Source organism: Oncorhynchus gorbuscha, linkage group LG16 (assembly GCF_021184085.1).
Source record: "Oncorhynchus gorbuscha isolate QuinsamMale2020 ecotype Even-year linkage group LG16, OgorEven_v1.0, whole genome shotgun sequence".
Lineage (NCBI taxonomy): Eukaryota > Metazoa > Chordata > Actinopteri > Salmoniformes > Salmonidae > Oncorhynchus > Oncorhynchus gorbuscha.
This window is the reverse complement of record NC_060188.1, coordinates 55,160,167-55,187,633: the sequence shown is the minus strand read 5'-3', so window position 1 is coordinate 55,187,633 and position 27,467 is coordinate 55,160,167. Positions and strand designations below refer to the sequence as shown.

General features: G+C 42.9%; 1 protein-coding gene across 1 annotated transcript in view; it reads right to left on the bottom strand.

Moving 5' to 3' along the window:
* Positions 1–27,467, bottom strand: part of LOC123999772 (rho GTPase-activating protein 32-like) — a 207,677-nt gene that overhangs the window by 134,761 nt on the left and 45,449 nt on the right.

Sequence of the window (27,467 nt, the reverse complement as noted above, 5' to 3'; positions counted from 1 at the left end):
GAAATGTCAGTGCCTTTCCAGGGGATGCCAACAAAATAGAATACAGGTCGTTTCTTACCAGATGCCTTTCAATTAACCATATTGCATTAGTTTGTTATCATATGGTAAAAGGATTGCAGGCAGGGAAATCCGCCAATGTTACTCAACGAGATCGCGACAACCAACGACAATCTGTTCATCACTGCTGTGCATTTTACAGGATCAACAAAAGCAGTGTTCTTCACAGGGACAATTTTACATTTAAACTACATCAACACAAGGAATGTCAAACGGCGTCCGATTTTGTCATGGTGGTGTTGTGGACAGGATTAAATCAGAGACAGCCGAGGTGAGGAACACGTGAGAAGAGGAGGACAAGATCAAGCGTGATGAACTCAGAAGAAGAGAAAAGAAAAAGCCCACGCGCAAAACAGTCGTCCCTGAATGTCGCAGCACTGTATCCGGGGGGAGGCGGAGGCAGAGAGAAGCAACATCATAGAAAGAATGGCAGGAGGAAACAAAAGATAAGGAAAAGAATGGAAGGAAGAAATAAACTCCCACATGTCACGACAGACGCGACTCGCACTGAATGGGAGGGGATGGATGGCCACACACACTCTCCCCTAATGCTCTGTGTGTGTGTGTGTGTGTGTGTGTGTGTGTGTGTGTGTGTGTGTGTGTGTGTGTGTGTGTGTGTGTGTCAGCGGTGGTGAGACGTTAGCACCATTGCTGACCAATTTGGAGCTCAAGTACTTCAGAGAACCCACTCGACAAACATACAAACACTTATAGTGCAATGAGACTCGTGTAGTTGCATGTAGGGAAAACGATCTCGTTCCGAATTCACTCGTACCGGGATTTGTATAAAAGTTGGCAGACAGTTTCCTTCTATACTGGGGCATCATCTCAGTGAGTGATGAGGTGTGACCTCATAGGGGAGGTATTAATATGAACTGACTGGGACATGGTGTCATAATACCACTCACATTCAACCTACTATCAACTTCCCTTCTTAAATCTTTGGACATATGAGGCCATGTGGTGCTACGGGAGGTCGTGTGCTGACTCGCACTTCTACTTCTTTGTGATTGAGTGAGTGAGTGAGACAGAAACATTCAGAATGTGTAAGTGTGTGTGTGTGTGTGTGTGTGTGTGTGTGTGTGTGTGTGTGTGTGTGTGTGTGTGTGTGTGTGTGTGTGTGTGTGTGTGTGTGTGTGTGTGTGTGTGTGTGTGTGTGTGTGTAAGCATGTGATCTGAGTGAGAAAATGTGCGCGCGTTTGTGTGTCTGCCAGAGAGGCAGGCAGCGAGGGGCCAAGCGGACCGGGCATCACACGAATACCTGATGCAGCAGAATCCCCATAAAATGGCCGACCTTGCCAGAGGACAGTGCATCTGCTCCTCCGACGTCACTGAATCCCAATACACATGGGATGTCTTGAATAACACACTGGAAGTTCAGGGGGCGAGGAGGAGTGTTGATCAAAGAATGGGACGGGACGATCGAAGAAATTCAAATCTCTGCAGATGACTTTGGGAGCACATTGCATTATGGACCATTAAATATGCAGTGGCCAAGCAAACCACACGGGTTACTCTATCGGAAAATCAATACTCAACAGATGACGCTCACTTGTACGAGCCAGTCGGTTGAAAGAAAGTAATACAGTATATCCATACGGATTGACAACAAAATGTTTTTTTTTTTAAAGGGAGAAACTACTGGTTTGTGTCCGGATTGACCACAGAAGAACCAACTTTGCCTCAGATTATACAGTTGAAGTTGGTAGTTTACATACACTTAGGTTGGAGTCATTAAAACTGGTTTTTCAACCACTTCACAAATTTCCTGTTCACAAACTGTAGTTTTGCAAGTCGGTTAGGACATCTACTTTGTGCATGACAAGTCATTTTTTCCAAAAATTGTTTACAGACAGATTATTTCACTTATAATTCACTGTATCACAATTCCAGTGGGTCAGAAATTCACATACACTCTGTTGACTGTGGCTTTAAACAGCTTGGAAAATTCCAGAAAATGATGTCATGGCTTTAGAAGCTTCTGATAGGATAATTGACATCATTAGAGTCAATTGGAGGTGTACCTTGTGGATGTATTTCAAGTCTAACCTTCAAACTCAGTGCCTCTTTACTTGACATCAGAAAAAAATGGTAGACCTCCACAAGTCTGGTTCATCCTTGGGAGCAATTTCCAAACGCCTGTTGGTACCACGTTCATCTGTACAAACAATAGTACACAAGTATAAACACCATGGGACCATGCAGCAGTCATACCTCTCAGGAAGGAGACGCGTTCTGTCTCCTAGAGATGAACGTACTTTGGTGCGAGAAGGGCAAATCAATCTCAGAACAGCAAAAGACCTTGTGACGATGCTGGAGGAAACGGGTACAAAAGTATCTATATCCACAGTGAAACGACTCCTATGTCGACATAACCTGAAAGGCCGCTCAGCAAGGAAGAAGCCACTGCTCCAAAACAGCCACAAAAAAAGCCAGACCACGATTTGCAACTGCACATGGGAACAAAGATCGTACTTTTTGGAGAAATGCCCTCTGGTCTCATGAAACAAAAACTGCCATAATGGCCCAAAAGACCATCGTTATGTTTGGAGGAAAAAGGGGAAGGCTTGCAAGCCAAAGAACACCATCCCAACCGTGAAGCATGGGGGTGGCAGAATCATGTTGTAAGGGTGCTTTGCTGTATGAGGGACTGGTGCACTTCACAAAATAGATGGCTTCATGAGGGAGGAAAATTATGTGGATATATTGAAGCAACATCTCAAGAGATCAGTCAGGAAGTTAAAGCTTGGTCGCAAATGGGTCTTCCAAGTTGACAATGACCCCAATTAAAGGCAATGCTACCAAATACTAATTGAGTGTGTGTGTAAACTTCTGACCCACTGGGAATGTGATGAAAGAATTAGAAGCTGAAATAAATCCGTCTCTATATTATTATTCTGACATTTCACATTCTTAAAACAAAGTGGTGATCCAAACTGACCTAAGACAGGGAATTTTTACTTGGATTAAATGTCAGTTATTGTGAAAACCTGAGTTTAAATGTATTTGGCTAAGGTGTATGTAAACTCCCGATGTATATACACGGTATTATATCTTATTCTACGCTGCTCTGATTTTGCTCATCAATATATATATATATATATATATATATATATATATATATATATATATATTCTTAATTCCATTCCTTTACTTAGATGTGTGTATTAGGTAGTTGTTCTGAAATTGTTAGATATTACTTGTTAGATATTGCTGCACTGTCAGAACTAGAAGCATGAGCATTTCGATACATCCGCAATAACATCTGCTAAACATACTCCCGCAATAACATCTGCTAAACATACTCCCGCAATAACATCTGCTAAACATACTCCCGCAATAACATCTGCTAAACATACTCCCGCAATAACATCTGCTAAACATACTCCCACAATAACATCTGCTAAACATACTCCCACAATAACATCTGCTAAACATACTCCCACAATAACATCTGCTAAACATACTCCCACAATAACATCTGCTAAACATACTTCCACAATAACATCTGCTAAACATACTTCCACAATAACATCTGCTAAACATACTCCCGCAATAACATCTGCTAAACATACTCCCACAATAACATCTGCTAAACATACTCCCACAATAACATCTGCTAAACATACTTCCACAATAACATCTGCTAAACATACTTCCGCAATAACATCTGCTAAACATACTCCCACAATAACATCTGCTAAACATACTTCCGCAATAACGTCTCCTAAACATACTCCCGCAATAACGTCTGCTAAACATACTCCCGCAATAACATCTGCTAAACATACTCCCGCAATAACATCTGCTAAACATACTCCCGCAATAACATCTGCTAAACATACTCCCGCAATAGCATCTGCTAAACATACTCCCGCAATAACATCTGCTAAACATACTCCCGCAATAACATCTGCTAAACACGTGTACTGTATGTGACCAATAAAATTGGATTTGATAGTCTCCCTCTAGTCATATTTTAAACGTTTTGAAATCTCACAGTATCAACTTTGCTGTAGCTCTTTTATGCCTGCTACGTTAGTGCAGACACGGGCATCTGAGCAAACCGATTGGCCAGCGGTAGGCCTATAGTGCACTTGATTGGCTCACCAGGCCTGCCGGGAAGGCAGAGTTTGTACCTTCAGACACTTGTGATGGTTCAAAATGGCAACAGTTCGCCTACTCGGCTCGCAGGGCAGCTGAATCTGGTGCACCATTGTGCCAAAAGCCTGAGACTAATACTAAAAACTAGGAACAAAAGGCTATCGTTGGGTTTCTTACAGAAATGTTTTTGCTCTAGAATGTTGAGTGAAGTTTAATCATGTGCTTCTCTCTGTGGGCTGATATTTCTTCTGCTCAGCAAGAGGGCACATCGGCTCTAATGTTATTCTAGCCACTCTAATCATGCTAAATTCTGAGTAAATTGTAACTTTTGAACTATATATCGGGTTTGGACTATTGTTTTTTTGATGCACTTGTCTATTGACTGAACATATGTTCACAAACATTGAAGGAAATAGTCCTTTTGTGGGTGAACACCTTATAGCAGAGGTGGGACCAAGTCCTTGTTTTACAAGTCACAAGAAAGTCTCACATTCCTAGCCCTCAAGTCCCAAGTCAAGACAGGCAAGTCCGAGTCCTAAACCAGTCATAATGTGCTCTTCACCAAATGTAATACCATTTAATATTTTTAACAAGAGTAATAGCTAGTATAATACATTTAAGCAAATCATGAATGCTTTAAAAAATATCCATATATTTATTACTTTCCAAATAAACATATTTCCATGGAAATACATGGGTAGCCATGAGAAAGCAGCCCCCCCATAGTGATCGACTATCGAGGATCGCTATGGGGCACAATCGGGCGATGTAGGCGTGTACACAATCGCCCAACCTTCTCTCACAAACACACACACACACTCTGTGTGTGGTTACAGTAGGTTAACGTTCGTCAATGGTTTTAGGAACAGCAGTAACATCAGGCAGGATTTAGGCTACCAACTGCCTGGCCAGTTGGGTGCAATGATCATGTTCCCACACTGACTGACTGACAGTGTGGAGGCTCATTGATTTAACGTTACGTTAGCCTAAATGCTACACTAGCAAAGTAAAAAAAGAATGACATAGCTGGTATAATCGCCCTGTCAGAAAGAGACCCAAAGCGTCCAGCCCCTCGGTATGCGTCCGTGTCTTGGGGGGGGTTGGATTGTGAACATAAAGACATTTCTGTTCTCTAAGTTAACTGACAAAGTACATCTTATCCTCTCTCTCTTAGGCTACCGTCCAGTGTGTGAAGCCATGTAGTTAAGCCTCAGCTGCTGGGGTGGAGGAATTTTACAGACTGGCGCAGAGCTAATGAAGGAAGCACAGAACTGGAGAAAGGTACAACAAAGCCCAGGGTTGCCTTTTAGGATTCCATAAGAGGGGATAGGGGGTGGCATGGTGCATCCATCAGATGATGTTTAACTAAATGGCCTCTGATTTGTTAATTTTTTTGTCTACTGAGCGGTAAACTGGAAAAGTGATGCATTTGAGGCATATGAGAAGCATGCATTATTATTACACTTAAAACGCATGCTTGTGGTTGTCTATTTGTGACAACCTAAAACATCTGTGAATTGCACCACTTCACATTATTGCACCACTACAGAGGCAGCAATTTGGATAACGGTGTCCTAGAAAGGCTGTGGGTGTGTGTTTGTGAGTTTGGAATCTGGTCTGTCGATAAAGTTGACTGTGTTTCCTGCCATGGCTGACCCACACTAATGTGAACAAGCTCAATGTTCAATGTGAAACGAGGGGCTGGGTTCTGTCTCTACAGAGCATGACCTCATCCGAGGTATTGTCAGGCCAGCAGATAGCAGACCAAGTATCTGTTACATACAGCCATACTGACACACGCTCAAACCATAACAAATGTCATCACAAAATAAGTTTTCACTAATATCCACATGGCAGTCACAGACATTGAAATACATGGATATGGCATTGATAAATACAGAATGAAACATACAGGTTAATTATGTTCAATATGTTCAACTTATCGATTAAACTACATTGAAAGATCACGGTCTCCTTTATTATGGAAAAGAGGCTACAACTCAAGTGTACATTTACAAAACAAGTACAAATGAAGCATGTTAACATTCCGTCAATATTTGGAATAATGAATAGGGTGTTATGTGTGTCTGTGTAGCCGACATTACATGCGAGGTTAAATCCCACAGTAGATAGTCTATATAAGCCGGACGTCTGGGACCTAGTGCATCACGTATGAGGCATCCAGCATATGCTTTCTGTCCTGTAAATCACAGCAAACACTGACACCAAAGGGCACAAATAGAATTGTGCCGCACGAGCACACACACAAGCACATACGAGACAATCCATTCAACATTACAAATTGCATCTTCCGCTTTAAGACAAGACAAAGGTTAAGCTGATCAACAAACTTCAACTGTGCAAACAGGCAATTACAGAAGGGCATAGACACGGTGTGAACTGCATGGCAAAGACAGAGAGAGAGAGAGGAGGAGGGAGAGAACAAGAGAGAAAGCCAGAGAAAGCCAGCAGGAAGGACAGAGGGTAGGGCACAGTGAAAAGAAAGAAGTGAGCGCATGAACCATTCATTGCCTGGGGACAAAGTAAAGTGTGAGAGATACACAGAGCGAGAGAGAGATACAGAGAGAGATAGAGGGCGAGAGAGAGATAGAGGGCGAGAGAGAGATAGAGGGCGAGAGAGAGATAGAGGGCGAGAGAGAGATAGAGGGCGAGAGAGAGATAGAGGGCGAGAGAGAGATAGAGGGCGAGAGAGAGATAGAGGGCGAGAGAGAGATAGAGGGCGAGAGAGAGATAGAGGGCGAGAGAGAGATAGAGGGCGAGAGAGAGAGAGAGATACGAGAGAGAGACAGGGCGAGAGAGAGATAGATAGGGCGAGAGAGAGATAGAGGGCGAGAGAGAGATAGAGGGCGAGAGAGAGAGAGGGCGAGAGAGAGATAGAGGGCGAGAGAGAGATAGAGGGCGAGAGAGAGAGGGCGAGAGAGATAGAGGGCGAGAGAGATACAGAGGGCGAGAGAGAGATAGAGGGCGAGAGAGAGATAGAGGGCGAGAGAGAGATAGAGGGCGAGAGAGAGATAGAGGGCGAGAGAGATACACAGGGCGAGAGAGAGATAGAGGGCGAGAGAGAGATAGAGGGAGAGAGAGAGGGCGAGAGAGATAGAGGGCGAGAGAGATACACAGAGCGAGAGAGAGATACACAGAGCGAGAGAGAGATACACAGAGCGAGAGAGAGATACACAGAGCGAGAGAGAGATAGAGAGCGAGAGAGAGATAGAGGGCGAGAGAGAGATAGAGGGCGAGAGAGAGATAGAGGGCGAGAGATAGAGAGCGAGAGAGAGATAGAGGGCGAGAGAGAGATAGAGGGCGAGCGGTGAAAGCAAGAGATATTTCTGACAAGCAAAACATTTGGGGACTATGTCAACAACTAATGAAATAAATACAAGAAGGTCATTTTTGTGCTTTAATGCTAGAAAATCACAATTTAACTAAATAAATGTGATTGGTTTGGCAAATGGCCCTTCACAATGTTCCATTCATCCATATGGAATGACCCCTGCCCTCTGTATAAAATATGTAGACTAGTAGTAGAGACATGTGCTTTGGATATGTCAATTAGGAATTAGTACTAAAATTTGGATGACTGACGTGCCAAAAGTAAACTACCTGTTACTCAGGCCCAGAAGCTAGGATATGCATATAATTGGTAGTATTGGATAGAAAACACTGAAGTTTCTAACACTTAAAATACTGTCTGAGTATAACAGAACTGATATGGCAGGCAAAAACCCGAGGAGAATCCATCCGGAATTTTTTTTAATTACCATTTAAAATGCCTGTCAATTGGCAAATCAAAGAAATACCTTCCAGATTGCAGTTCCTATGGCTTCCACTAGATGTCAACAGTAGTCTTTAGAAAGGGTTTTAGGCTTGTTTTTTGAAAAATGAGCTAGAATGAGTTTTTCTAGGTGGCTCTCATTTTGATTGTAGTGTTGTGGCATGCGTGGATGAGGGCGCACACTTCGTTATTTATGTCTGATTATACTATTCTCCTTCTTAAAATGTATAGTTTATTTACATATTAGGGTACCTGAGGATTGATTAGAAACGTTGTTGGACTTGGATGTTGTCGATTTTGATACCGATATCGGGATCTGTGTGCTTAAGGTGTCAGGTCTCCTGCAAAAAAATCCCGAAACCAACCCTGACTGCACTAAGCAGACAAGGCCACAAAAACAAAAATAGTAAAGGTTTCAGGATGTAACCTAAGCAATTACACACTTACAGCTTCACTATACAGGGCAGCAGGTAGCCTAGTGGTTAGAGCATTGGGCCAGTAACCAAAAGGTGGATCGAATCCCCGAGCTGACAAGGTTCTAAAATCTCAATCTATATAACGACAAAACGAAAACTGAACAGAGAACAAGATTCTCTGGTCTGATGAAACCAAGATTGAACTCTTTTGCCTGAATGCCAAGCGTCACGTCTGGAGGAACCCTGACACCATCCCTACGGTGAAGCATGGTGGTGGCAGTATCATGCTGTGGGGATGTTTTTCAGTGGCAGGAACTGGGAGACTATTCAGGGTCAAGGGAAAGATGAACGGAGCAAAGTACAGAGATTTCTCTGATCAAAACCTGCTCCAGGTTGAACAAGAGCGACAAATAAAGCGCGAGTACTCAGAAAGCAGTGATGGAGCAAGTCGGTTGCTGCATTAAATGCTCAGAATGCAGTAGCTCAGAAAGGATTTGGACAGGAGATGCAGACAAAGGCAGACAAAGGCTCAAACACTGAAACACCACTGAAAAAAAAGCCTATAAAAGCATGACTAATATGATTGTCTTGAGAGAAAATGACTACAATGAAAAGCACGAGTGTGCTTGTTTTTGTAGAGTAGCCTAAATGGTAAGGATGCTGAATTATGCTTTGCCATCATTGAGGAGATAATAAAATAACGAGAATGAACTGTAGGTATACTGTAGCCGACAAAATGTTACGTTTATGGTTGTTTAGTGGCCCTTTGATTGGTCTAAAACATCCCCACAGATTGAACATTGGGCTTAATCAAATACAGCTTGTGACAACAAAGCTTCAATCAAATCCTTTCATCTCCACTCATACGGTCATGCAACAGGTAGCTAGCTTTATCAATGGGCTCACTGTTGGGAGTGACTCAGCAATTCTCTCCTTAAATGTAGTCAGGAATGGTGTTTAGGCCAGGTTCACCTCTGTCCAATCACTACCAACCATCTCCTTTGTGTGCCAATATAACCTTGTGCCAAAAAAGTGACAAATCCCTTGTCAGATTTTGGTCCCTTTTCAGCTATAGCACACACTCGATGCAAGTTTCATATCTAACCTAAAAGGTTAGGAAGTGGGAAAACAAACCAAAAATGGTTAGAGACCCCACAAACAGGAACAAGCCTTGCCTGCTGAGGAGTGACGGACTCCATCCTAGCTGGACGGGTGCTCTCATCTTATCAATCGACATAGAGCCCCGTCTAACTCCTCTAGCTCCACAATGAGATTGGGTGCAGGCCAGGCAGCAGGCTGTTGGCCAGCCAGCTTAGTGGAGTCTGCCACTAGCAGTCAGTGTAGTCATTTCAGCTATCCCCATTGAGACCATGTCTGTGCCTCGATCTAGGTTGGGCAAAACTAAACATGGCGGTGTTCGCCTTAGTAATCTCACTGGAATAAAGACCTCCATTTCTGTCATTATTGGAAGAAATTGTGAAATCTCACATCTCAAAATAGGGCTACTCAATGTCAGATCCCTCAACTCCAAGGCAGTCATAGTAAATTAACTAATCACAATCTTGATGTGATTGGCCCGACTGAAACATGGCTCAAACCTGATGAATTTAGTGTTAAATGAGGCCTCTCCTTCTGCAGGGATGCAAACTGGTGAGGGCCCAAAAAGGTGACACTTTTTTTGCACTGAAAAAATCCCTGCTCAGGGGAAATGAAGGTTAACTAATTAAACAAAGAATATGATCTAAATGATGAGTCTCTGTAAAATAAAACGTGTTTAATGTGAACCTAACTCGCAGCTAAACAGATGTAATGTTATTTGTTGCCAAGACTTTACTGCTAATGACACTCGAGCCTTGAGAAAAAAAACAGTACATTAATATCGCAGTTAGCCATGACACCCTTTATAATAGAACGATTGTGACCACACACATCTAAATGTTGCACTTGGGGGAAAAACACATCTTAAGCAGAAATATAATGAAACAAACAGGTATTCTATTTTTGCTCTTTTACAGTGCCCACGACAGTAGAAATCAAAATCGAGCAAAAGATAACATTCAGAGTAAAAAATTAAATAATCCCCCTCCCCCTCACTCACACACGTGTTACTGTCAAGTTCAACACAACCAATGCAATATCGTGGGCTACACTGCACTGTACACTTTCTGCCTATGGATATCTACTCTACAATGTGCCAGCAGAGCATGATACCCTGTGTTGGCATAACTGACCTCTTTCAGGCACAGAGTACATCTGGCATAACCCCTTTTATCCACTGTATTGAAATAATGAGAAAGTGTGTGCTGCTTCTTTCACCTAGTGGCATCCAGCTTAAGCCAGGCGCAGCTCCAGCTACACTTGTTCAACAAGCAACTTCTCATTTTCACCTAATTCTCTCATTCTGAAAATCACATACTGTAAAGGGAAAACATTAGTTCAGATAGTAGATAGTTCGTTAGCGAGTTAACATGTCACACAGATTGCCAGGGTCCAGTAAGCAACTAACACGTTATAACTTGAGGAACGGCAAATAGTCATATAACGTTAACAGTTAATATTATAGCGAATTGGTTAGGTTACTAACGTTAGCTCATCTGATGTTGTAATGTTAGCTAGCTAACATCAGCTGTCTGACTATTTGCCAGCTAATTTTCACACCATGAACTCAATTCTTTGATCAGTAAAGTTGGCCAATGTTGTTCAACATTTCTCTGGCTAGCAAACTGATAATTTGATCCAGCTAGCAAGATACTTAACCTCTTCAGTCGACCCTCTACTTTTTCGAACATTCTGTTAAAAATCGCGCAACATTTCAGCGCCCAGCTACTCATGCCAGGAATATAGTATATGCATATGATTAGTATGTGTGGATAGAAAACACTCCGACGTTTATAAAACTGGTTAAATCACGGCTGTGACTTTAACAGAATGTGCGTTTCATTGAAAAGTGCAGGAAAATCTGATCACTGAAAGTGGAAAAATATATCCATCCGCCGCTTCAACCCATTGTTATGGGCGAAAGACATTAAATAGGGCTGAGGTTGCAGTACCTACAGCTTCCACACGATGTCAACAGTCTTGTCATTTGCCAATTCTTTGTTTCTTGGTCAAATGAACAAGAGACAGGCTTTTTCTTCAGGTCTCCGACCGGATATTTTGGATGAGAAATACACGGACAGTATTTCAAGACGGACCCCTATAGAAAACACTTAGTCTCGTGATTAATTTGATCGCTTATTAACGTTTACTAATACCTAAAGTTGCATTACAAAAGTATTTCGAAGTGTTTTGTGAAAGTTTATCGTCGACTTTTTGAATTTTAAAAAATGACGTTACGTTATGAAATGCTATTTTTTTCTGTTTATCACACAGTCTTCATAGATCGATATCTAGGCTATATATGGACCGATTTAATCGAAAAAAAGACCCAATAGTGATTATGGGACATCTAGGAGTGCCAACAAAGAAGACGGTCAAAGGTAATGAATGTTTTATATTTTATTTGTGCGGTTTGTGTAGCGCCGACTATGCTAATTATTTTGTTTACGTCCCCTGCGGTTCTTTTGGGGTGTTACATGCTATCAGATAATAGCTTCTCATGCTTTTGCCGAAAAGCATTTTAAAAATCTGACTTGTTGCCTGGATTCACAGAGAGTGTAGCTTTAATTCAATACCCTGCATGTGTATTTTAATGAACGTTTGAGTTTTAACTAATACTATTAGCATTTAGCGTAGCGCATTTGCATTTCCAGAGCTCTAGATGGGACGCCTGCGTGCCAGGTAGGAGCAAGAGGTTAACATTGCTCACAATACTTGTTCCGCCACACTTTCTCCCTCACCTCAAACTTTCCAAATGCCAGTTGTTTTTCAGTTACAGCTCATGAGGTACGCTTCATCACCTTCTCACCCAGTCTCCGTAGTCAGGCTTCTCACCTACCTCTTATTGTTCAGGGGATGTGCTGCTGTAAGTTAAAACCTCTTATGGCTGCATCCCTTTGTTCTCAATTTCCCCCTGAAGACATACCCTAATCTAACTGCCTGTAGCTCAGCCCCAGAGGCAAGGATATGCATAGTCTTGGTATCATTTGAATGGAAACATTCTGAAGTTTGTGGAAATGTTAATTGAATGTAGGAGAATATAACAGTAGATCTGGTGGAAGAAAGGAGAAAGAAAGAGCATACGTTTTCTGTTTTATATTGTTTAAGCAGCATCTTTCACATGTACTAGAATAGCCACACAGTCAGATAGGATGCTGGAGATCATTTTGATGGATAACACAAGAGGGCAACTGTAGGTGTGCAAAGTTTCAGACTGATAACTTCAGGAATGGGTGAGCGACATGACATTTAGCATGAAGTCACCCAGGTGTCCGACACAAATTGCCCAAATGTACCCAAGTGGCCGAATTGGTGAAATGACCTATAACTATATACAACAGTGCAAATAACTATATACAACATATCAAAAAGCAATTCTAACACACACACACAAAAAAGTAAAAATGTATAAAAAAATTATTAAATAAAAAACTAATACACCCTTTGTAAGTCCTCTAACACAATATTTTGCTGCCTGTGCCATGTCCCATAGCAGTCTCTTTCTGATGTAAAGCAGAGGCAAACTGAACAAATGGTGCAGTTCATGCGACATGACGCCTCCATGCTGTGCCCTTTTGTCCCTGAGGCACAGTCATGCCTGCAGTAATGAACTGTGGCATATGAACACCACTGGGGGCAGAGGTAGAGGGGGCAGAGGTAGAGCGGGCAGCTTGGCACCGAGAGCTCCCAATCGGAGTTGCTATCACTGTGAAAGAAAATATTTTTAAAAAAAATATTTGTATTGTATGAGCCTTTTATCATCACATAAAATAAACATATATGTATTGTATAGAGCAAGGGGAACAGTCACTAAGGTGAAGTGCTGTTCCATTAAACACCGGCCATTGTTGTGGGCCTGCCCTCTCCTGAACAGCACCCAATGGCTATTTCATATGGAAATGGAGCGGAGTAGCAGGCACAGTGGCCATGTGTGTGTTTGCTGTTCTACTCCATTCCATTTGAATAAAAAAAATTGAAAATATAATCTGACATGGAAAATATATATATATATATATCTGACATGGAATACACACACACACATACACACACATATACACATATGCACACATACACACACACACATACACACACATACACACATATACACACATATACACACAAACCACACATTTCATTGCAAATTGCTAAATATATATATATACATACATTTCATAAAACGGCATTAGCACTTACCCGTCCAGAAGTATGTCCTGTCCTTGCAGAAACAGCTCCTCAGTTCCTGTTTGAATCATAACACTCAAAGATTCCTCAAACAAAAATGCTGTCTCACTTTCACTTCAGACTGACTTCGCTTTTCCTGATTTATTCGCCATGATATCTTCTTGAAAATACAACTTTCGAAATACTGCTGCGCGTAACAAGCCTCACAGCAACTCCTCTGATAGTCAAGGCGAGAATAGAGTTCATTACGCGTGCATTTACAAACGAGGAATGGTGGTCCAACCCAAAACCATTACATACTGGCGTTTACCTCAGCTCATTGGCTATCTAACCAGCTAGATTACAAGAAGATCAGTGGTCATAGGGCAGAAATACAGTCAATCAATGAAGCTTTGCTAAAAGTATTGGTGTGCAAGGTAGTCATTATTCGTTGTCTTCAAATCAGTTCACTTCGGTCAATACTCCCCGCAAAAAAAACAATGACGTTTGGCTGTGTTGCAAACATCCAGAGGAATGCACTGAAACCAACCATGACTAGATAAACAATGGTTTACCGTATGTAATTACGTCGAATGCGCCGTAAAAAAAATTGATAGAGATGGAATTCGCGGCACAAACGGTTTACAAAATGTTTCGATTTAGGCTATAAAAATTAATTTTATCAAAGAAAACGGCACTTCATTTGATCACTGGGAAGTGAGCAAGATATCAGAATGTAAGTCATAATTTTACCTTCAGATGTGAATGTGTAAAAACTGTCATGGCGGAAAATGTTGCTGTTGTTGATTGCTCTTCTCAAATAAAAGCATGGTATTTGTTCTCTGTAATAGCTATTTTAAATCAAAAAACGTAGTTTGATTACCAAGATTCTAATCTTTTGAAGGATGTAAGACACTTGCATTTTCAAGAATGTTTAATGTTACGACGTTGTATTTTTAGTTGTCACTGAAATTTCCCCTGATGTTGATCCCTGTACAGGGATCGCAGCCATAAGGTGCCTTTCAACCCCCCCGCCCCACCTATGTTGGATTGAAAACGGCACATTTTTTGCCGAAAGTTGATTAGTTTGCATCCATGCTCCTGGTTACACTAGTGACCATGTCCGGTATTTACGACATCAAATTACAATTTACCCCAAAAAATGACAGCGTTTGTCTTTTGAGCTTCTAGTCATGAAATCTATGCAGTCTACTCAATCACTTTTTATAGCTACTGTTCACAGGCCTCCTGGGCCGTATACAGCGCTCCTCACAGAGTTCCCAAACCTTGGATCTAGTTTTGTCCCATGGAATAAATATTGTGGTTGGAAAACCTGCAAAAATCAGCAGTGTATCAAATACTTGTTCTCCTCACTGTACATGTATGCTACAAAACCTCCTTATTGACCCTAGAATTTCTAAACAAACAGCTAGAGGCAAGACTTTCTCCTACAGAGCTCAATTTTCATGGAATGGTCTGCCTATCCATGTGAGAGACGCAGACTAGGTCTCAACCTTTAAGACTTTACTGAAGACTCATCTCTATAGAAGGTCCTATGAGTATAGTCTGGACAGGGGTGCGAAGGTAAATGTGCAAGGCACTGGAACTACAAACTGCCCTTGCTGCCTCTGCCTGGCCGGCTCCCCTCTCTCCACTAGGATTCTCTGCCTCTTCCATTCTGTCCCTAGGAAGGGTGCGTCACTTGAGTGGGTTGAGTCACAGACGTGATCTTCCTGTCCGGTTCTGCGCCCCCTCGTGCTCGTGCGGTGGAGGAGATCTTCGTGGGCTATACTCAGCCTTGTCTCCGGGTTGTAAGTTGCTGGTCCGTTGATATCCCTCAAGTAGTGTCCCTCACTTTTGTGCTTTGGCAAAATGGGTGGGGATTTATCCTGCCTGGTTGGCCCTGTCTGGGGATATCGCTGGACGGGGCCAGTGTCCCCCCGACCCCCTTGTGTCTCAGCCTCCAGTGTCTATGTTGCAATAGTCTATGTACCGGGTAGGCTTTGCTTGCTGTTTTGGGTTTTAGGCCGCGTTGCTGTATAGCACTTTGTGACATCTGCTGATGGAAAAATGGCTTCATAAAAAAAATTGGATTTCTCATTTTTGCCATACAGGTCAGCGTAGAACAGGATCCCCACGTGAAAAACAATTGAAAAGGCTGAAAATAATCGCTGTCCCTCCAACGCGTACAGTCATTTCAATGCTGATTATAGCTAATTTGCCGGCAAAACCACAGGCTTCATAATGCTTCTCATTGGCCATTGACTGGTTCCTCAATGCCCAATGAGCAGCATTATGAAGCCTCTGTGGTTGTTTGTTCCTTTAGAATCTATCCATATTAGGTTGGTTGGTCCCTTTTACATCACAGACAAAACAATACTGTCATGAATGATTGATTATCCATCTATTCTAATTCTGAGCTCTCGAGACATGTTCAGACATGCCTGGATATGTATTGCTGCAGATACTCCTGCACCAAAACAATGGTAAACCCATTGTTTAGTTTATTGAAGCTGACGTGGAGAGGGAAAGACCTGGTGAATAGATCTGGGACTGTTGGTATGGCTGGCTGACATGGGAAGCTGGCTGCCCCAGAAATAACTGAATTAATAAATTAATGGATGACAGAGGGAGCGATAGGAGAGATGTTGGAGCAAGGAAGGGAGTGGAGTCTGCCAGGCTTGGACAAGGACCCTCAAATTTGGTGGATTGACAAAAAGGATCTTTCACTCAAATCAATGCAGTTCGGTACACAATCTGCTGCCCCCCGCCACAGAATGTCAGCCAACAAGTCATTGCAGCGAAAGCTTGTCCACACCTTCCCACTAACTCCAGAACACTTCTCTGTGAGCTTTAACTGTCACAGAACAGATACACAGGAGAGAATAGGGTTATGATTAAACGTACAACATTTCAATTTTGCTATGCCCAGTATGAATACTAAATCCAGACAAGCAATTATTTTGTTAAGAGAGCATTACAATGTGATTGAGTTGACGTAGCCTATCAGCTGGAAACAGAAAGTTGTTTTACAACGGGTACTAATTATTCAGACAGCCTTATTGTCCCACATTTCCTCATTGGATAAATTGAGAACTATTACTGTTATTGCGATCTCAAAATGGCAGCCATCATACATTCCCTTTGAGGTCGAAAAATTATACTAATAAAAAGCAACAAAAGGCTGTAACTTCCTTCGGTTGAGGCCGCCGGTGAAATTAATTTTCTTTATGGCCTCTGCAGTGCATCTGTGCAATGGCTCAGCGACTTTGCCTAGGATGACTCATTGCCTCGAGGTGTGCTGTGCAAGGGCCTGATGTGCAGAGTGGAATGGAGAAAATGTTAGCTGAACCAAGAGTTACTCAGATCACTGTAGGTGATCTGCACACTGACAAGTACAAATCAATAAGTGATTTATCAAAGGCGTCTCACATAAACCTCCCGGTGATGTCGATGTCAATGTTGTTTGCCAGATAAGTTACATCTAATCCTTGCCTACCACTGATCTCTCACTGCTAACCCGTTTTGAAAAAGTACACGACTGGTGTCGGGCTACCAAGTTTAGTGGTACAGGATACACATGGTATACACCAGGGGGAAGGGAACTACATTCAGCCGCAGGCCGATTTTTGTCAGTGGCTGGAAAATAACTTGTACACTGCAAATTGACCACAATTAAGCCCAAAAAGTGATTGTATTTTAATAAAAATCTAATTGTATACCTTGATTACATTGAGACACAATCACATCTATTTTTATGTGAATACTTGGTAAAATAATTACTGTCCAACTAAACACTTACTTGCAGGTTCGCTCCCCTATCTCACTGATTAGATCCTCCCCTGCATGTCTTGTCCTCATTAACTTGCCTCTCACTTTAATGAGGCATAGATAGCTTGCGGATCCTGTCAGCTGCGCGCTAACACTACGCTAGCTCAACAAGCTGGATAAGGACACCTGTTTGTAGACATGCCCTCCTCTCTACAGCCAGAGACTTTGAGGAGACGCCTGTAGGAATGCCTCTATGAGACTCGGCCGCTGAAGTCTTTTTTTAATGAGCAACAACGCACGGGAACGAGATAGGGAGGGGGAAAAGTAGGACAGCTGCTGTCTAACTGCATATAAAGAAACAGCATCCATATTCATGAGTGGAGAGGTAGACAAGTGTTTGTGAAGTGTGTTTTTCGATACTCTACTACATCCCTGGGTTATATATTGTGCATCGTGCTTAGGCTGGTGTCTGTGGCGTAATGAAATGTAGCGCAATATCTCCATACGCGGGCGAAGGGCTAGAAAGCAAACTAACAGTCAAGGCCTGATTCATCCAAAACAAGAGTTGTGTTGGAACTGTCTGGCACCAGTCGCTCGCAGAGCACAAAGCTGAGAGCTGGGACAGCACAGCATTCCATCGCCCCCATGCTATCCGAGGGAGCACCTTGGAACTGTCTGGCTCGCAGAGCCCAAAGCTGAGAGCTGGGACAGCACCGCATTCCATCGCCCCCATGCTATCCGAGGGAGCACCTTGGAACTGTCTGGCACCAGTCGCTCGCAGAGCCCACAGCTGAGAGCTGGGACAGCACAGCATTCCATCGCCCCCATGCTATCCGAGGGAGCACCTTGGAACTGTCTGGCACCAGTCGCTCGCAGAGCCCACAGCTGAGAGCCGGGACAGCACAGCATTCCATCGCCCCCATGCTATCAGAGGGAGCACCTTGGAACTGGATCACTAGGGTCAACACAAATGCTCCAGCAGATTTAACGGATTGTCTAGGTTTACATCCAGCCAACAGAGCAACTCATTATGGCTCATTCCTTGTGTACACAACAATTACACCCCAGTGTGGCCAACAGTATAGCATTACATAGAGCTGGTTGGGATTTGGAAACCAGGGAAACACCAGCAGGGGACATGTGTAGCGTACTAGTTTGAGCTGTTGCTCAAAACATTCTCACACAATTTTCTCGGTGGCTTCTAAAAGGAAAAGGAGATGAAATGGAGGATGAAAGAGTGAGGACTCCATGACTGTGCAGTTCGGCTCGCACACTGACAACCACAAATCCTCCTGGGCTTCCAGTGCTGTTCAAAGATACTGGGAGCTTACATCCCCACAGCCCTAATATATGACAGGACAAAGGGAGCAAGGAAAACACAATCTGGCAATAGCTGGCAAGTCAAAAGAAGAGAGACAGTTTAATTTTGATGACCAACTGCAAAGAAGGTAATATGTTTACGGCATCATCCCTCGTTTGCAGAGTGAACCTCTAACCTTATTTGCGCTAGATAGACAGGTTGGCCGGAAGCTGTGCGTTATGATTCTGAACGGTCAGATAGGCATAATGACACAAAACCTGCCATGTGGGGAATCGTAGGTGGTTCGTTTCAGCTAGTTTTGTCTTGTTGATACCATGTCGTTTTGACTGATTTCATGTCAAGACTAATATGGCTAAAATTCGCTAGCTAGCTAAACAACAACTAAGATGTATTTGAGAGACTTGGAGACAAAATATAGTTTACATGTTGTCGACAATCTAAGCAAACCCAGTCTGTTTTTCCAGATATTTGTACACACTTTGGCCTACTACAAACTAGAGGGTGGAAGTGAACCTCAAGCAGTGTGTTCAGAAATATTCTAAGGAGGATATGCTAATCCAGTTAGCATTAGCCTTAATGCTAATGAAAATGCTCACCATTCACTTTCAAATGAGAGGCGCAGGGCATTCTGGGTCAAGGAGTGAATGGTAGTAATTTGTGACTGACCAGATTGATCTTATGTCGCAACATTTGAAATTGTGTTTTTTACATTGGATAAGAGTAGAGACTCAGAGCTAGAAAATGGTAGGTCATACACTGCATTTGAGGAACAATGGGAAAGTAATTCTGCTTTGAAAATTGATAAACTTGCGACTTCACTTTTGAGAAAATGTCCCTTGAATGTTTTGGTAGATGTACTGGAGCGCTCCTCTTTGTCTACACACATTCAGCATTGTTCACACCCTCTTAAGCCTGAAAATCACCGCAGCAAAGCACCCAAGCTAACTTGCTAGCTACTTCCAGACACAAATGAGAGAACAGCTCACTGATAATGTTACTCGCCCTAGCAGAGCTGGTTAGGCTGTTTTTGCTATCCAGAGCGTTGGTGATTAACTGTGCTGCTGGCAACAATTGAATTACGCTTTTTTTGCAGACATTTACTGACACCGGCCATATTCAATGGGTGTTTAGCATTTGTAAATTCACCAATTATTATGCGCTCTGGTACACTCAGACGAGAGTGCTCTGAAGTCAGAGTAGATAGCTAGAGAGGATTTACGAACGCACCCTGTCTAACGACAATTGTCGCAGTGACATGAACATTGTATTGAAATGGTTACTTGCAGAATGGAGTCTTCCATTTAGATATGTAGCTAGCAATGAACCACAATCACAACTCAATGTTACTACCATGCATGAATCTGCAGGTAGCTAACCAACCAGGTTCAATGTTAGCTAGCTAGCTTATATTACAGACAGAAGCGTGGCAGACCAATCCGAACTCATCTCTCGGGATGTCCAGCACACTCATTATCTCAACCAATCATGGTTAGCGGAAGGTTCCGGTCTTTTTCCGTAGTTAAACCAACTAGTCTCATAATTTAACAACTGTATTTTTTATTTACAGATGGCATACAAGTTTGTTATTAAGGCACATGAAAGTACACGTTCCAGAAGTCATTTCTGCCACACAAAAAAGTATATTCTCAAATGGCTCTCCTGTGAAACAGTGACACGAGACATACACTTAGTTTCCTGAAACGAGTCACAATTGAGGGCTTGATCAACAACCAAATATTAGCATGAATTACATGAACAAAACACACATTACAGATCTTTCCAGAGATTATTAACTTGTTCTCTGGAATACCACATTGCTTTGAAATCGTGACATGACGCAAGTATACTTTCCAGCAAAATAAACAGTTTCTCAATTCATACCCTGACTTTTTAGAAGGAAGTGCGTGACTAATGGTATGTGACGCAGCACGACAACATTAGCATGAGTGGTCAAGTAACCCCGTGCTCAGAGCATTAAGCATTTCTCCATTCATCATTAACGGGTCGTCCGCTTCATTAAATTTGGTGTGTTCAAGACCACTCTCTAAGAAGGTCACCGATTCTGCTGGTTCTCCATTGTAAATACAGTCAGTGAAAAACTATTGGTGCATTAGGGAATAAATACCTACAGGTACAAAATAAAGGAGTCTGCTCTCTAATGTACAGGATTACTGTCCAGAACGGCCAAGGCTGGCCACCCACAGTTTACCCATTTGAAAAGAATACCTCCCAAAATAAAGACAGAAGAATACATTGCTGAAGAAACTCTTCCCATGCGGGTAAGCACATGAATAAGCAAGGAAAGCAAGCTATGGGTTAAGAAAAAAAGATGGGATTGTGCACTCTGCCAGCCTCCTCCCTTTAGATGCATTTCAAGAGAAAAGCACAGAGGCTTTGGGGTAAGACTTTAGGAGCTGTGATTCTCCATTCTACTTGAACAGCTCCTTAATTAGAGCCCTAGAAAAATAGAGAGGCCCATGTGAAACAGGCTGGCAAACAGAGACAGAGGTTGCAAAATTAGCTCCAGTACAAAATCAAATTGTATTGGTCACATACACATATTTAGCAAACGTTATTGAGTGAAATGTGTGTTCCTACAGTGGTTGCTCCACTAAATGTTTTGTGATTATGCTGCAGTACGTAGAGGTAATTTGTGGTTAAGTACGGTACCCTGCATCACCACTTCATTGCTCCAGACCAGCACAAAGGGAAGTTAGAGCACTAATTATGCTTTTGGGTCCTACTGTAACTAACTGACAATGAATGGGCGACATATATCTAAATAGAAACTGATAACTGCACGACTTCAGTACTACTTACTAAAACTGTTGTTACACTAAGGCTTTTATTATTTTATTTTGTTATTTCGCTCTTACTGTAGTACTGTAGTCCACTCCCAACCGGTCATGGTGTACAGCGCCTGAGTGGTGCAATGGTCTAAGACACTGCATTTCAGTGCAAGCTGTATTGCTACAGATGCTGGTTCAATACCTGTGCCGGCCTCGACTGGGAGACCCATGGGATGACTTTGGTTTCTCTTCCTCTAAAAACAATTCTAAATAACAAACTGGCTTTATTTACAAATTTGTAACAATGTCTCACCCCATGTTCAAGAATGGCCTTTACCCCACTGCTCATTTTATGTTATTTGAAAACAAAATCTCCAAAATATGTATTTTTTAAACAAAGCAATTCTTATTCATTTAAAATTATATAAAAAGACCCTTGGATATTCTCAGATATTATTAACCCTGTTATTAGCAGGACAATATGTATTGGTAATGTTGGTCATGGCTCCCGAGTGGCGCACAATGGGATTGCCTTTCAGTTCTCCAGCTGTGTCCACTGAAAGCGCACGAGGTTCAAGGCACGAGTGCATGGGGCACGGGATGGGTCTCAGAGCCGCGCACAGAAGACAGAGCTAGGGGGGAAGGGAGGAGGAGGGAGGGGGTGGAGCCCCACCCCGCCACACTGGGTAACACAGAGCAACTCTTTAAGGGGCATTTCACTAATAATGGCGCTGACTAGGGAAACGTTCCCACTGTTCTAGCAGGTAGCGGTACAATAGACTTGCTTAGATGGAGAGTAGGGGGAGAAACAAGAATCAAATGTATTTCTATGTTGGGTTCTAAGTTAAATATTATTATTATGTATCACATCCAACCGTGATTGGGAGTGTCCCATAGGGCTGCGCACAATTGGCCCAGCTTTTCTCTCCCTCTAAAAACAGAAATACATTTTGACCTTTCCAAACATTATTTTGGCCTTTATTCAGATTACAAATCGCTAACTTTTGTTTTTTTGAAAACGAAATAACAAAATATGGTTATAGATTATCAAGTTGATGGCACAGTCATATAGCCGGTACCTACATAAGGCTGAGCGACTCACTGATTCATGGCTTTGGATCAAAATACAAAAAATACCAGCATTTCTTCTGATATAGTCTTTAATAAAGAAATGTTTTGGTTATCCTGACCTGGACACCATGTACAGTATTATAAAAGCTCATTATGGGCTATTATCAAAACATCTCTGTATTTCAATATTTGTGGATGGGGCCTCCCCAGTGGTGCAGCTGTCTAAGTCACCGCATCGCAATGCAAAATGCATTGCTCAAGATACCTGTGCCAGCCGCCACCGGGAGACCCATGAGGCGGCTTTTGGTTTTAATTTAGAATCCGCTTTATGTAATTATTGGCGGAGAGTCGCATCATATTTTTCAATATACTGTAGGCAACATGAGTCTCACTAGTGTTGAGTAATGTGCTGTTAAAAGTGGTGTAGGTGTTATTTATAGAGCATAATGAAGTTCCATCCTAACGGAAACCCAGAGGGTGTATTCGTTATTCTTGGAACAGAAACACCATAAGTCAAATTAATTAAGCAAGTACCACTCAAAATTTGGAACACACACTCATTCCAGGGTTCTTCTTTATTTTGACTATTATCTACATTGTAGAATAATAGTGAATACATCACAACTTTAAAATAACACATCGAATCAGTTAAGAACAAATTCTCATTTACAAGGACAGCCTAATCCTTCCTCCCCGTCGGGGAATTGAACCCTGGTCTCCCGCGTGCCCGCACAACAAGGTGATTCCTTAGATAAATAGCCCCGAAAGCCTACTCCCGACTGTCACGTTGTACAGCGACATATTTTCCATTCCATCCTAACAGAAACCCAGAGGTTTTTTGTTTCCCTTGGAATAGAAACACCATAATATTCAATTAAATGAATTAAGTTAAATTTCTTAAAATCAGTCCCATATACAAAGTTCTTACAAAACAAGGTTTATAAAATCTCTAGTACAGCCATTATTGAAGGCTGTCAAATGCTTCTAAAAGATGCCCTCTGGTGGTCAAACTAGCACTAATGGTACCAGTGGTTCCATTGAATTCTGCAGCACCATGCAAGTTATGCTGCAGTACGATGCAACTTTTAAAGGACAAACCACTGTATCTCCAACAGTGTAGTAATATCTAACTATTCACAACAATATACACAAATCTAAAATAATGGAAGAAAGAAAACCATGTGTATGTGCAAATAAAATTTGATTTGATTTGAAATACACTGCTCAAAAAAATAAAGGGAACACTTAAACACCACAATGTAACTCCAAGTCAATCACACTTCTGTGAAATCAAACTGTCCACTTAGGAAGCAACACTGATTGACAATAAATGTCACATGCTGTTGTGCAAATGGAATAAACCACAGGTGGAAATTATAGGCAATTAGCAAGACACCCCCAATAAAGGAGTGGTTCTGCAGGTGGTGACAACGGACCACTTCTCAGTTCCTATGCTTCCTGGCTGATGTTTTGGTCGCTTTTGAATGCTGGCGGTGCTTTCACTCTAGTGGTAGCATGAGTCTACAACCCACACAAGTGGCTCAGGTAGTGCAGCTCATCCAGGATGGCACGTCAATGCAAGCTGTGGCAAGAAGGTTTGCTGTGTCGGTCAGCGTAGTGTCCAGAGCATGGAGGCGCTACCAGGAGACAGGCCAGTACATCAGGAGACGTGGAGGCCGTAGGAGGGCAACAACCCAGCAGCAGGACCGCTACCTCCGCCTTTGTGCAAAGAGGAGTAGGAGGAGCACTACCAGAGCTCTGCAAAATGACCTCCAGCAGGCCGCATGTGTCTGCTCAAACGGTCAGAAACAGGCCCCATGAGGGTGGTATGAGGGCCCGACATCCACAGGTGGGGGTGGTGCTTGGTGTTCTCTGGCATTTGCCAGAGAACACCAAGATTGGCAAATTCGACACTGGTGCCCTTTGCCCGTCACAGATGAAAGCAGGTTCACACTGAGAACATGTTTTATTTAACCAGGCAAGTCAGTTAAGAACAAATTCTTATTTTCAATGACGGCCTAGGAACAGTGGGTTAACTGCCTGTTCGGGGGCAGAACGACAGCTCGGGGGTTTGAACTCGCAACCTTCCGGTTACTAGTCACACGCTCTAATCACTAGGCTACCCTGCCTGACAGACGTGAGAGTCTGTAGACGCCGTGGAGAACGTTCTGCTGCCTGCAACATCCTCCAGCATGACCGGTTTCGCGGTGGGTCAGTCATGGTGTGGGGTGGCATTTCTTTGGGGGGCCGCACAGCCCTCCATGTGCTCGCCAGAGGTAGCCTGACTGCCATTAGGTACCGAGATGAGATCCTCAGACCCCTTGTGAGACCATATGCTGGTGCGGTTGGCCCTGGGTTCCTCCTAATCCAAGACAATGCTAGACCTCATGTGGCTGGAGTGTCTCAGCAGTTCCTGCAAGAGGAAGGCATTGATGCTATGGACTGGCCCGCCCGTTCCCCATACCTGAATCCAATTGAGCACATCTGGGACATCATGTCTTACTCCATCCACCAACGCCACATTGCACCACAGACTGTCCAGGAGTTGGCGGATGCTTTAGTCCAGGTCTGGGAGGAGATCCCTCAGGAGACCATCCGCCACCTCATCAGGAGCATGCCCAGGCGTTGTAGGGAGGTCATACAGGCATGTGGAGGCCACACACACTACTGAGCCTCATTTTGACTTGTTTTAAGGACATTACATCAAAGTTGGAACAGCCTGTAGTGTGGTTTTCCACTTTAATTTTGAGTGTGACTCCAAATCCAGACCTCCATGGGTCGATAAATTTGATTTCCATTGATACTTTTTGTGTGGTTTTGTTGTAAGAAGAATGTATAAGAATATTTCATTCATTCAGATCTAGGATGTGTTATTTTAGTGTTCCCTTAATTTTTTTGAGCAGTGTATATAAATATTAGGACAAGCAATGTCAGACATTGCCTAAAATACAGGAGAATAGAATACAGCACATAACGTAAACTCACTCACTTTTGTACATCGCCTTGGTCTGTACAATTGACCTTATTTTAGCACCCCAAAAACGTAATACTTCCAGATCAACTGTAATGTCAATACCATTGTAAAGCACAATTTCTCCCCTTTCCAACAAAATTAATGACATGACCTCCACGCTGCCCGTTTCTGCATAATTCAAGAAGGCAATAAGCTCCTTTGGGTCTTTTTAAAAATGGCAGATGGGGAAGCAAAACTAATGCCTGATAGTGAGAAGAGATGTGGGAAAACTGCATTTTTTCCACTCGATCTGTTCAACTTATCGCCTCAAACGTAAATAAAACACTATAAAGAGTTTATATAATGTGTCATTGCATACCTATTTGAAGGTTGTGATCTTCAGAAGTAAACAGCGGCTTTGAGAATGATGATCGCATGCAGTGATGATACCTAGTCATTTTTTGTATCCCCCCAAACCCCCGTCACTGCCCATTTCTTGTTTTTAAACGATGAGAGAAGTGCTACACCTGGTGGAGAGTGATTGTAAGACAGAAATAGTTGCTTTATGCGTGCTGTACGTTACGGCATGACACGTCACGATGTAACGGAGGGTCTGTTTTTTTTTCAACTTTTCTCCAATACTATAAAGCCATTAATTATCATGTCGATCAACACTTGAATGGAAAAGTAGTTCACACCCCAGATTTGAGTCAACACAGTCGCTACAGTCCCATTAGTTTTCTTCGTAGCCTCGCTTGAATGTCGTGGTTGTGCACATTTGTACGGAATGGGGTGAGTTTACATTACATATGAAATGAGTAAAGCAGTATGTAAACATTAAAGTGACTAGTGTTTCCTTGTCTATGTATATAGGGCAGCAGCCTCTACGTGCTCGTGATGGCTATTTAACAGTCTAATGGCCTTGAGATAGAAGCTGTTTTTCAGTCTCTTGGTCCCAGCGTTGATGCACGTGTACTGACATCACCTTCTGGATGGTAGTGGGGTGAACAGGCAGTGGCTCAGGTGATTGATGTCCTTGGTCTTTTTGACCTTCCAGTGATATCAGGTGCTGTAGATGTCCTGGAGGGCAGGTAGTTTGCCCCCGGTGATGCATTGGGCAGACCTCACTACCCTCTGGAGAGCACTGTGGTTGCAGGCGGTGCAGTTTCCGTACCAGGCTGTGATACAGCCCAACAGGATGCTCTCAATTGTTCATCTGTAAGAGTTTGATAGGGTCTTAGGGGGCAAGCCAAATTTCTTCAGCCTCCTGAGGTTGAAGAGGCACTGTTGCGCCTTCACCACAGTGTCTGTGTGGGTGGACCATTTCAGTTTGTCAGTGATGTGTATGCAGAGGACTGTGAACCCCGTCAATGTGGATAGAGGTGTGCTCCCTCTTCGGTCTCCTGAAGTCCACGATCAGCTCCTTCCTTTTGCTGATGTTCAAGGTTATTATTTTTAGGGTTATTTTTACTATCACCACCCCGCCTTGGCCCTCACCTCCTCCCTGTAGGCTGTCTCATCATTGTTGGTAATCAGGCCTACTATGGTTGTGTCATCTGCAAACTTGATTACTGAGTTGGAAGCGTGCATGGCTTTGCAGTCATGAGTGAACAGGGAGTACAGGAGGGGACTGAGCACGCACACCTTGTGGAGTCCCTGTGTTGAGGATCAGTGAAATGGAGGTGTTGTTTCCGACCTTCACAACCTGGGGGTGGACCATCAGGAAGTCCAGGACCCAGTTGCACAGGACGGCTTCAGACCCAAACTTGATGAGCTTCGGAGGGTACTATGGTGTTGAAGGCTGAGTTAGGGTCAATAAACAGCATTCTTACATAGGTATTCCTCTTGTCCAGATGGGATAAGGCAGTGTGCAGTGCAATTATGCTTGCATCATCTGTGTATCTTTTGGGGTGGTAAGCAAATTGAAGTGGGT